This window comes from Xenopus laevis, chromosome 3S (genome assembly GCF_017654675.1).
Source record: "Xenopus laevis strain J_2021 chromosome 3S, Xenopus_laevis_v10.1, whole genome shotgun sequence".
Classification (NCBI taxonomy): Eukaryota; Metazoa; Chordata; class Amphibia; order Anura; family Pipidae; genus Xenopus; species Xenopus laevis.
In genome coordinates this window covers 47457983-47467820 of record NC_054376.1, presented here as the reverse complement: position 1 = coordinate 47467820, position 9838 = coordinate 47457983, and the positions used below count along the sequence as shown (strand labels likewise).

The following is a 9838-nucleotide window of genomic DNA, read 5'->3' as shown; positions in this document are numbered from 1 at the left end:
AGGGTTAGTATTTTTCTGGGTGTGCGTGAGCAGTTTGGATTTTGTTCATACAATATAATACCACCATTTCTAGACTGTTTCAAGAAACAGGTATTAGTTTTTCTGGAAGACGACATTGCTTGTTACAGTGGCAGTGTAACACCCACCACTGGTTTTGAGCGCCGGCGCATAAGCGCAGGCACGCGTCAACTTGGGCGGCGGCGTCGAGGTGCCCGCGCACGTCAAATCGGACGCCTGCGCAGGAATTGACGCTCGCATACTTAGGAGCAATGACCTCTAATTTGGGCGCCTGGCTTCCTATTGGTCCCTGATGTGTCTGTCTTCCTCAGCCTGCTCCTGATTGGTTCCTGTTCCCTTAAATACCTATTGGTCCCTGATGTGTCTGTCTTCCTCAGCCTGCTCCTGATTGGTTCCTGTTCCCTTAAATACCTTCCTCTTCCTCCTCACATTGCCCAAGCTGGCTTCAGTTCCTACTGCTCCTGCTAAAGCCCTGGTTGTTCGAGTTTCCTGGTTTTGACCCTCTGCCTGTTTTCCTGACCTCTGAACCTTCGCTGCCTGAATCCAACCTCTGCCTGCATTTAACTACGCCTTAGCCTGACCCCTTGGTACTTCGCTTCTTTGAAACCCGTCTTCTGGAAACGACCTTTGCCTGCACTTGACTACGCCTTGCCTGATCCCTTGTTACTTGGTAACTCGCCTGGCTTCTGTACCACCTCCACAGCAGAAAGCCCGGGGCCCCAAAAGGGCGTCGGTGAATACCGGAGCCGTAGAGAGGTTCCTGTTACCATCAGTTCTCCTGGATCAGCTACCTTCCTCCGGGATCCGAGGTAAACAGATCGTTATAGGCAGGCAACACTGATAGGACTGATTTATAGATTAAAATGCAAGCTGCAGTGCAGTGTCTTTTTTTTTACCAGAATTTAACCATGTAAGCTGACACTCACAACCCAGTGCAGACGCATAGGAGCCAATTTCTCATAATTATTATTGGGCCCTTTATCAAGCCTTGATAAAGGGCCCAGTGAGAAAACATTGCTTTTTTGTCTACTTTTTGTGTGAGCCAATAAAATCGCCATGATACAAAGCTGATTCATCTACACAGTGTACTGCAGTTCTTTGGACTTTATATAGTATAACTCTTGACCCATGGGAGGTTGGTTAATATACTGCTCAGCACCTGATCCAAGTGGATACTACACAGTGGCTGAGCACTTCATTATCATGTGGAACACATTCATGGTGGTAACACACCAAAAAAAAACCAAAACAAATAGTTGGTGCTCACTGCAGATATCACTCATAACTCATATGTGAAAAATTTCAGTAATACCTTTATATATACCATAAACATACCCTTAAATCCATATGCTGTCTCCTCCCCTGTGGATAATACAGCTCCCACCCAGCACGATTAAACACCTTAAGGGCACAATTATTCCAAACGCTAACAAACCCTCCAGAACATACCCTACTAGGCTCACGTCCCACAGGGTACTGAGTAGGGCAGGCAGAATATGGCACAAACAAGGAGCATAGGGCAAGCAGAGTATTTTCACAAGGGAATTTTCCACTGGGACAATGGTGCAAAAGTTCTCTAGTGCTGAGGTTTTTCAATAGCGAATTGTCATCTTCACCTTTTAGTAAATTGGCAAATTAGCTGAGAATTGTAATTTTGGCAAATATTTGCCTAAAAAAAACGACAATTCGCCCTTTAGTAAATGTGCCCCTATAAGTAAAGTCAAAAGAGAACTATTGTGACTACCATCTTAATTTTACAATAATTTAACAATAAATCCATATTTTCCCGACTAATGATTTTTTAAAAAATTTTGACCAGTTAAGTTGGGGGCAGATTGTAGTGCTGAATTTTTGATATTTCACAGTAAGCCCCATATACAGAATGGGTTAACAGATATCTGCATTTCCATCAATGGCAATTGTGAAGGTGCAAGCCTGGACAACAGCCATCCTGCCATAAAACAATCCCTGCAGCTACAGTAATGTCCATATGAAAGAGATGCAAATAACTGGGCACGCAAGAGTTCCCCAGGCAAGAAGACCCTGAAGCATTGGACTATGGGATTACATCTACAGTTCATCCTAACTTGATTTTATTGCCTTGTCAATCTAAGAAGGGATGAATCATCTACAAAAACAGCTAACATCGATCTGAATAGCATTTGTAAAAACTTTGTTAGTTAGGCACTTTCCACTCCCCCATTAGATCTTTCCCTATCCCTTTCTTCCTTCCTCCATCTTAGTTAATTCACTTTTCATTTTATACATTTTAATTCTTTTATAAATAAATACCACTTATTTAAAGATCAGACTGTCTCAAGTCATTAGCCTGGCACTGCAAAATAGAGCAGATCCAACACAGACCAAATGCTTCAGAATTATCATTTGATTATCATTTAAGTTCAGAGTAACTTACATACCAAAGATGTTTGTGCATTTTTTTTCTAAAGTATATATATAATATATTTTTCTGGTGGTCACAAAGCTGTCAGACAAAGAGTAAAGACAAAAAAACCCCATCCATAATCATTAGTAACTTTGTTCTGGATTCCTCAGGGGCAGTGTGGAAATCATTAGATATTTAGCAGTGAATTTCATTGCAAACACAATTTACTCACGTTATTTATTAATGATGATGCAATTGTAAGTGAATGTGTTACTTGTACTGTATTCCCAGTATTCATATTTATATACATAGGCACATATACGCAGGATAGTTAAAATAAATGTATGGTGAGAATTCTTTGCCCCGTTTAACTCAAGAAATAATAAAAAGCATATTTTTGTGATTAAAATAATAGGCAAAAAGTATGTTCCTACTCATTAAACTCCTCTTGAACAAGAGGGTTTACTTCTCCTTTAAGCAAGAATTAAAGAACTAAATGTATTAGGGGAAACTGTCACCACATCACACACTACAAAAATGTCTCCTCAACTCTAATTCATATCAGCATGAGAATAATAATTTTCCACACTATGTTCTTGGTTTACATCTTGTTGGCAACAAAAAGGACTGGACTGGGTGCGGAGTAGTGACGGGTGAATTTATTTGTCCGGCGCGAATTTGCAACGAATTCCCGTGATTCGCTCCCGGCGAATAAATTTCGCTGGAAATTCGAAAAATTTTCAGCGAAACGCCTCAAATTCGCCCATCACTAGTACAGAGGTATAAAAGTAATTGTTCACAAAGGAGAGTTAAATAGGTATTTTACAAGAAGATAATCAAATATTACAGTAAGAGTTAGGGAGGTTTTATGATTTTACTGTTAGTATATATTATGCTAATTCTGAAAAACAACAACAATTGTGTAATAGTCAGAAATGAACCAAGGACCTCAGCACTGCAAGGAAGCCTTGCCAACTGTTGTGCCCCCATGCACATTTACCATCTATTCTTAAACAATTTATTTTCTTACACGTTAAATGCCATGTCCCTCTGAATGGTTTACAGTGGAAGTTTTTTTTTTCACACAAATGCCAAGATAGCAGTTTTTTTCAGTGGACCCCAAAACCACACACTGACTGAAATATAATACCCCCAAGCACAATCCATTAAAATGGTGAAAACAGCAATGCATGGTGTGCAAAATCTTCTAAAGCCCCTCTTTACATGTTTTTCATTTAGCCTTACTCTTTTAATGTGGCAAAGAATACACCTGAGGGGTCATTTGTGAATGCCCCTGACACAAGTGGTAGAACACAAAGGAGTGCAAAATGATGCCTCTTGATGCTCCTTTACATAGCATTTAAATATCCAGGGATTTTAGTTTAGTCTGTGCATTGCATCAGAACAGGGTGCAAAGTGCAGAGTTGTGGGTGCAGTGCATTAATGCCTGCAATAGGCCTCTGTGATGTCTTTGCATTTGGCACTCCTAAGCTTGGCACCTCAGAGCAGAAGCTCATGTCATTGCTTTATATCAGTGGTCCCCAACCAGTGGCTCACGAGAAACTTGTTGCTCACCAACCCCTTGAATTTTGCTCCCAGTGGCTTCAAAGCAGGTGCTTATTTTTGAATTTCAGGTTTTGAGGTAAATTTTGTGTTGTGTACCACTAGAGGGAGCTGCTGGTCAAAATGTTCTTTCAGTGCTATGTATTCTCTCTGCTAGTTGATGTGTTTTTCTATGGTTTGATATACTTCCTTCTTGAAATGGATGTGCAAAGTTAGCCATGTTGGAGCTCTAATAAATCAGTTGTAAGCATAACCAGTGAGTCCTGCACAACTTCCACTGTGAATACAACATTTTGTTTGCATAAAAACACGTTTACTGTCAAATAGAGCCTCCTGTAAGCTGCCAGTCCACACAGGGGCTACCAGATTGAAAGTCAGAGCTCTTATTTCACATTCCCAGGGAGTTTTTCATGTGGCTTATGGGTGAAAAGGGTTGAGTACTCCTACGCTACATGATGGGGTTGCAAAGACCTGTGTACCAATTGCACTTTGCCCAGCTCTTCATAAGTGAAGCTTCTAAATTCCAGAGATATCAGAAATCATAATATATTAAATCATATAGCTCAACATTATTCCTGCTATAGTTCTGCTGGAATGAGCCTATCAAACACAGGCAAACTGCCTTTGCATCTTTTTGGAAGTCCCGAACCACTGAAAGTCCAGAAGAGCCGACAAGTCGAAGTCCCAAACAGCCGAAGTCCCGAAGCTGCGAAAAGACCCGAAGCCACGAAAAGGATCCAAACCTGAAGCCACAGAAAGACCCAAAGTCACAAAAGGAGCCAAAATTGAAGTCCTGAAGCTGAGAAAGACCCGACAGGGTCGGACTGAGCTGGTGGGGTACTGGGAAAAAACCCTTTGTATTCACGGCAAATACAATGTGCGCAGTGTGGGGGGGGCCAGATCCGAAGTCACGAAAGGAGCTGAACTTTATGTCTCGAAGCTGCAGAAAGACCCAAAGTCATTAAAGGAGCCAAAATAGAAGTCCTGAAGCCGCGAAAAGACCCAAAGTCACAAAAGGAGCCGACGTTGAAGTCCTGAAGCCATTGAACACCTATGTGTGTTTTTTTATTTTAGTGAACCCCTGGCCACCAATATATTATTTTAATACTCTATAGGCCCCTGCCACAAATGTTTATCTCTGGGGCCCGAATGTTTCTTTTAAACTTGTAAGGGGGGGGGCCCTGGTGCAATGTTTTTTTTAAAAAAAAACTTTTAAGGGGGGCCCTGGCATCAACATATTTACTTATGGGGGCCCTGGGGGGCCACCAATGATTTTTAAAAAACTTTTACGGGGGCCCCTGGCACCAATGTTTTTTTTTAACTTATAGGGGGGCCCTGGTCACCAATTATTTTTTTCAACTTGTAGGGGGGCAATGACCACCAATTTAAAAAAAAAAAAATCTTTTATGGGTGCCCTGGCACAACAGTCTTTTTTTTTTAACTTATAAGGGGCCCTGACCATCAATTGCTTTTTTTAACGTATGTGGGGGTTTTACCATTTTAGCGCTGATGTTTGTGTGGTCATTTAACTGTGGTGTGGGCGTCATCTGGGGTGGGCTGTGTTGTATGGGTCCCTGTGATTTCTAATGGTGGCCCTGTACGCAAGTGTTGTGCCTTTGTGATCATTCGTTCCAAATATATGTCTATAACCCCTTGAAAAATAAGATGAATGTGCTTATGGCTCATTCCATTTAAATTTATTGAAAGGTATAATTGAATCAGTGAAGGAAAACAACTCATGTAGGGAGTATTACCTGAACTACTGGCTGTAGGGTTATGTGTCTTGCTTAAGTTAGGTCTTAGTACACCTACGGTACGTTAGAGTCACAATGTCATATCCAGTTACAGTTGTCAGTGTAGGAAGACTGAGGCCCTTAAGTATAGGAAAAATAACAGATGAATCAATCTGCTGTTCCTCTGCAGTACTATATTTCCCATAACAACCTTAATTATCATTATACAATTTAAAGGGATTCTGTCATGGGAACATTTACAAAATGCATCCAGCAGAATCCTGCATTGAAATCCATTTTTAAAAAGAGAAAAAAGATTTTTTTTTTTAATATTTAATCTTGAAATCTGATGTGGGGCTAGACATTTTGTGACTTTCCCAGGTGCCTTCAGTCATGTAACTTCAGCTCTAATACTTTTCAGTCACTCTTTACTGCTGCACAGCAAGTTGGAGTGATATCATCCCCCTCCCTGCCCCCCCCCATCTACCCATCATCAGAACAATGGGAAGGAAACCAGATAACAGCTATCTGACACCTGCATTGTTAAATGCTTTCATGACCAAGCTTGTGGTAGATATAAGCACAGTATTCAATAGTAAAAATCCCACTGCCACTCCTCCAGTTACACAGTTTATCTGAAAGCAGTTCAATTATGAAGTGTTGGCTCCTTCTGAAAGCACAGGATCAGGCACAGTGATCTGAGATGATAGCTTACTGCTAAAAAATAAATTTATTTGTTCAAGAATAACATTTTAAAGGGTAGAATTCATTATTTGCAATGTACCCAGTGTAATTTAATAATAAAAACAATACCACAAAAATCACAACAGAATCCCTTTAATATGTGCTTTGCAATTTTATTTCAGTTTTACCCCTCTTTGCATGTTGTGGCCTAAACTGTGTCCTGCTAAATATTTGCACACTTCCATATAGGTGAGGAAATCTGTAACAATGGGGGGTAATTTATGAAGCCCAGGGAAGATGTGCAATACCACTATGGGACACAAGAACACTTTAAGTGAAATAAGATACAAGATACAAGATTCCTTTATTTGTCAATACAGACCATATACAGTTATACAGCGTATCAAAATCATGTTTCGCTTAGTCCCCCCCATGGTATAATGGTATAAGAACTGACTTGCAGTTCTGAGTTCAATACCAGCCAGGAACTATCTCCAAGGAGTTTTCATGTCCTCCCTCTGCTTAATCTCTTTTTTTTTTTCAGGTATTACAGTTTCCTCCCAAACTCCAAAAAACATACATGCAGGTAAAGAGACCTCCGATTTTAAGCCCCAGGGGAGGAAATGATGTACAGGATCTATAAAATGCTGCATAATATGTTGTCACATTATAAATAAAGGATAATTGTAATCATTCAGATACACAGGTTAGGGAGCAGGAGAGGGGATGCTTTCAATACAGTGCTGCCAAATGTAGGTGACCCTTTATTCTTGAGGGTAGCTGCAGTTCTCTGTAACAAAGCACACAGACCTGTGGAAATTAGACAATGGATGATGGCAAAGTGCAAACAATGGCACAAGTGCACCTTGCCTTCCTGTTGATAAATGAATTCTAATGTCTCACTGCTATTGCTCATGAAATGTCTCTTCCCTTTTATTTTTAATTAACAGTTTATTACATTTGACAGGCTTTCAAATGTTGAGATCAATCAAGTACAGAAGGAAAGAAAGAAGAAAATGACAAAGTGGTAATTCCTTATAAATTGTATAATAAATAATGAAAGAAAGTAAGTTAGTGGGGGCAAACTTTTATAATGACGATAATACTGTAATAACAAAATATGAGAAAAGGCAGTTGTGAATATTCCCTCCCTGCATACAGCACTTTCGGCATTCGTCAGTGTTTTTATTTATGGGGACAAGCTGGGAACATCAGTATCAGTGTCAGTATCACTTTAATTGAGCCATTCAGATGCACAGGTTAGGGAGTGCCCATGGGCTCAAGGTGCACCAGAACCTATGGAAAATAGTGAGGAGTGGACCGTACTGCCTCTGCCACGTCTTCTTGTGCAGTGATGCCTAAATGATGCACACTTGCGTCACTTCCGGGTTTGACGTGGTGCTGTGTCTGACGTCATTGGCCATTATTTAAAGGTGCTGTGACCTATAACACACTTCCCAACGTAGTTCCTGGGTGCCTTTCCAATCTGACGAATCTGATTTTGACCTTGCTTGTCCCTGACCTTGTCTAGTTACTGCCTGTCCTGACTCCTGATTTTGTACTGCTTTACCTGGCTGGTGTTGACTCGGCTTATTCCATGACTACGTTCCTTGTTCCCCGTTTTTCTTTCAGTTTACGTTACTGTTCGCTTGCCTGCCCAGAACTCTCTCTCCTTGGTCCTCCCATATCAAGAACTGGTGTTATCCGAATAGCGGAGGGCTCCTCCCAAAGCAAAAAGTGGTGGTTATCGGCAGAAGAGTGAGCTTCTTTTGCTCCTTGGGGTTTATTCTGGGCTTGGGATTCCATACGTAAAAGCCTGGTGCAGACAGAAATGCATTCTGAATTTTGCACTGGATTTTTTATTCAAGCACAGCAATGCATAACTTTGCACCCCTTAGTGCTCTTGTACCTAGGACATAATTAAATACTACGTTGTTTCTCCCTAATATCTGGGCACCCATGTAGAGGCCATCTAGCGCTGAAAAAGGGATCCTTTGTGTAAGAAATAATTTCTAAATTATCTTGGCCAAATATCTTTTTTTTTTTTCTTTTTTGGAAATTCACCTAGAAGTGTAGCAATTGTGTGCCAGTTAAGGCATAGAAACAGAATGACACCCTCTGATTGGTCTGGGGCACTAAACTAATGAAAACAAATGTCTTATTGGTTATTATTACTTACTGTACCAATGGCAACATTGCCTGTGTAATACAGAGCTCTGTACATCCTAGCTCAATAGAATAACACATTATAGAAAAATAGAAAATAGAAATCGCAAATGTCATTTTAGAGGTATGTATTATATGAAGTTTCAGTTTCATCAGTCATTACAATTACATGACTGTATCTATTATTTAAAGAGGTCATTGATTGCTCACTGATAAAGATGCTTCCACATTAACCTAGGATATTAAGTGGCTGAACAGCAGGCATAATTTATACTGCATGGAATTATGTTTGGGCCAGTAAAATGCATGTCATTCCCCTTAGAAATGTGGGTGTGCTTGCCTCTATTCTATTGCATGTGCCAGTAAAAGCCAGTCTTTCCTTTCCTTATTTAAATGTTAACAAATCCACCCCTTTGTATGAGTATATTGTTTAATAGGAGTTAATTCATGTAAAACTGCTGTTTTTTACCCTGAGCAATTCCTGCACTCCTCTTGAAAGACACTTTTAAAACACAGAGGGGAAACACTCTCAAACCAACCAGTACAATAGAAGACTGTTCCCATTCGTGTTAGTTATAGCTGTCTTAAACTTGTCTTAAACTTAAACTAATGGCATAAATGGATTTTTATGAATGTTATATATGTATAGGATCTATTATCTGAAATGTTACCATCAAATTCAATGCACAATTTATTAAGAGTAAAAAGAAATAATTTTTACCAATTTGCTTAAATTGGACTGTATGGAAGAATGCGCTCCAAAAAGCTTTCTGTATATGGAGTTGCCAGATAAGGGATCCCACACCTATGTTAGGTTTTGACATATGCTTGTGTATATGGTGTTACATGAATTTACAGGTATGGGACCTGTTATCCAGAATGCTTGGTACCTGGGGTTTTCCAGATAAGGGATCTTTCCGTAATTTGGATCTTCATACCTTAAATCTGCAAGAAAATCCTATAAACATTAAATAAAACCAATAGGCTAATTCTGCTTCCAATAAAGATTAATTATAACTTAGTTGGGATCAAGTAGAAGGTATTGTTTTATTATTACTTAGTAAAAGGAAATCATTTTGAAAAATGTGGATTATTTAATTATAATGGAGTCTATGGGAGACAACCTTTCTGTAATTTGGAGCTTTCTGGATAACGGGTTTCTAGATAACGGATCCAAGACCTGTATATGCTTTGTGTGACTGATGGATGTTTTCCACTGGAATATTACTGATGATGCCAGACATGTTCAATGTATGATATGTATTCCCCATCAACTCAAACTTTTGCA

At 39.8% G+C, this 9838-nt stretch overlaps 1 long non-coding RNA gene across 1 annotated transcript; it reads left to right on the top strand.

Moving 5' to 3' along the window:
* The first annotated feature begins 560 nt into the window (after positions 1-560).
* Positions 561-8136, top strand: LOC108712879. Its single transcript, XR_001935066.2, has 4 exons — positions 561-827; positions 6929-6970; positions 7352-7411; positions 8017-8136. It is a non-coding gene; the product is annotated as an uncharacterized LOC108712879 (long non-coding RNA).
* The last annotated feature ends 1702 nt before the right edge of the window (positions 8137-9838 follow it).